Here is a 2,929-nt window from a genome sequence, read left to right as displayed (position 1 = left end):
GACCTGTCCACTCTCTGCCTCCTTGCGTGAAGATTGAGCGGTGACAGTTGACAGCTTTTGACCTACCTCTCGAAGTCTGTGAGATTATCTTGGCAGCCAGGCATCCCTCCACAAAATCGGTATACGCTTGCGGATGGAAAACATTTTGTAGATATTGTGCTGACTAGTCTATTGACTTGTTAACTGCTCCCTAATCTGAAGTTCTTTTGTTTATACTTCTTTGGCCCAGCAGGGCTCTGCTCTGGGCACATTGAAGGGCTACATAGCGTCCCTTTCTCCTTTTCTTTGGCTGCCTCATCATCCCTCTCTTTTCAAATCTCCTTTGGTGCAGAGATTCTTGAAGGGGTTAACCCACTTGTTTCCTCCTTCACCTTTTGTTATGCCACTGTGGGGCCTGAATTTCGTCCTCACCTTTCTGATGTGTGCACCGTGTGAGCTGCTGCATAACTGCCCTCTGCGTTTCTCACCATCAAGACAGCTTTTTTGGTGGCAATAACCTCTGGCAGCAGGGTAAGTGAACTGCAGGCACTGTCTTCACAGTCTCCTTACCTGACGGTCTTTCCGGACAAAGTGGTACTCTGGACTAGGGCATAATTTCTGTCTAAGGTGGGTACACCCTTTCATCTGGGACAGTCAGTTACCCTGCCCACCTTCTAAGCACCCCGCACCCTTCCAAGGAAGAGGAGCATCTCCATCGTCTGGACCCAAAAAGTGTGTTATCATTCTACCTCAATCGAACCAGAGAGTTCCGGGTGGATGACCAACTCTTTATAGGATACTTGGGTGCAAAGAAAGGCCGTGCTGTCCAGAAGAGGACTATATCTCGATGGGTTATCCTCTGTATAAAAATCTGTTATGCCTTAGCAAAGAAGGATTCCCCCTTAAGGGCATAGGGCCCATTCCACCAGGGCAAAATCGGCCACCACGGATCTTCAACATGATGTTCCCATTTCCGATATCTGCCAAGTTGCCACGTGGTCATCTCTGCACACATGTGCCTGGATTCCCAGGTTTGCAGAGAAGGCCGGTTTAGTCGCTCTGTTTGCAGGATTTTCTGGTCAAAGCCATTGCACAGTCCCTCCTCCAGGGATGGTATTGCTTGGGTATCTGTTCAAAGGTAAGGAATCTGTGGATAGATGTCTCTATCAGATGGACAAGGTACGCCCCTTCGGTAATACCTTATCTGGTAGAGATATGATCTAGCTGCAGATTCTTTAGTGACCCAACCATCCTCCCTGCATTGTGGAATTGGTTTTAAGTGTCAGGGATGTTCCCCTTCAGGGCTCTAGCTGTTCAGTCACTTCATGGCTTCAAGCTTCTGGAGTGGAAAGTCATGAAAAGTACTGACGTCAGCGCCCCGGAGTGGCGACGATGACGAATAACATGACCCCAACAACCTCACGCGGAGTCGACCCATGTCACCCACTGGCACGCAGGGGTACTGCTAAGAAAAATCTTCCGGATCCAGCCTGACTCCTGAAAGTTCAAAGGTAAGGAATCTGCGGCTAGATCATGTCACCAGATAAGGCATTACCGAAGGTAAGTAACTTGTCCTTTTAAACGCGTCCCGTTTTCCTTTAATGAAACCGGGCTGCATTAATAAAAAAAAATGCTTTATTAAAATGCAATCACAGACATGGTGGTCTGCTGACTTCCACCAGGCCGACCACACAGCCTTCAGAACCGCCGTCACTGCACACCATCACCTCATCAGAAAAGCAAAGAAAGCAGCCATCTAGGAAAGCATCAACACCAATGCACACAACAACAAAGAACTCTTCACCGTGGTCAAAGAATTCACCAAACGCAGCAGAGACAGCAGACGTCCCCCCCCCTATCAAGACCTCTGTGACAACCACCTTCTTCCACCACAAAATCAAGGAGATCTATGACAGCTTCCCAACCCAAGACCCACCCACCCCGCAACCACTGTACCCAATGGCTCTAGACCTCAGCAGACCTTGCCCAACTGGACCACCCTCAGACCTGATGACACCCTCAGGATCATGAAGCGCATCTATTCCGGAGCCCCCTCGGATCCCTGCACTCATCCCATCTTCAACAGAGGTGGCACCTCCACAGCATCCAAACTCTGCCACACCATCAACTGCTCCATCGAGTCAGCCACCTTCCAGGGAGACTAGAAGCATGCAGAGACCAACTCCCTGCTGAAGAAATCCTCTGCCAACCCGACAGACCTCAAGAACTACTCTCTGCTCCCCTTCCCAGCCAAAGTCATCGAGAAAGCCATCAACGCCCAACTCTTCAAGTACATCGAAATAAACCACATCCTGTACCTCTCCCCATCAGGCTTTAGAAGCAACCACATCACCGAGACCGCTCCCCTTGCCCCTACAGATGACATCTGCACCCTTCTCGACCATAGCGAAACTGCTGCCCTCATCCTCCTGGACCTCTCAGCGGCCTTTAACATCGTCTCCCACCACAACCTCTGCAAGAGTCCACAACACCACCATCTGCGACAAAGCCCTAGAAAGGATCCTCTCCTTCCTCAATGGCCGAACACAGACAGACTCCCACCATTCAACTCAGAACCCACAGAGATCAGCTGCGGAGCGCCTCAGGGATCTGCACTGAGCCCCACCCTTTTCAACATCTACATGGCCCGCTTGTAGCCATCATCAGAAGCCATGAACTCAAAATAGTCTCTTACGCCCAAAACACCCAGCTGATTTTCTCCCTCACAGATGAACACACAGATGTCAAGTGCAACTTCCACAGTGGGATGATGACAATCGCCACCTCAAACTTAGACAAGACTAAAGTCCTCATCCTGGGCTCCACCCCTTCCCCCTGGGACAACTCCTGGTGGTCCACAGTGCTCAGAACCTCCCCACACCTACAGACCACACACAAAACCTCTGCATCATCCGGAACTACTCGCTCTCAATGAACCACCAAATCAATG

This window comes from Lissotriton helveticus, chromosome 6 (genome assembly GCF_964261635.1).
Source record: "Lissotriton helveticus chromosome 6, aLisHel1.1, whole genome shotgun sequence".
In the NCBI taxonomy this organism is placed as follows: Eukaryota; Metazoa; Chordata; class Amphibia; order Caudata; family Salamandridae; genus Lissotriton; species Lissotriton helveticus.
The sequence above is the reverse complement of the archived record's forward strand: the minus strand, read 5'-3'. Positions refer to the sequence as shown.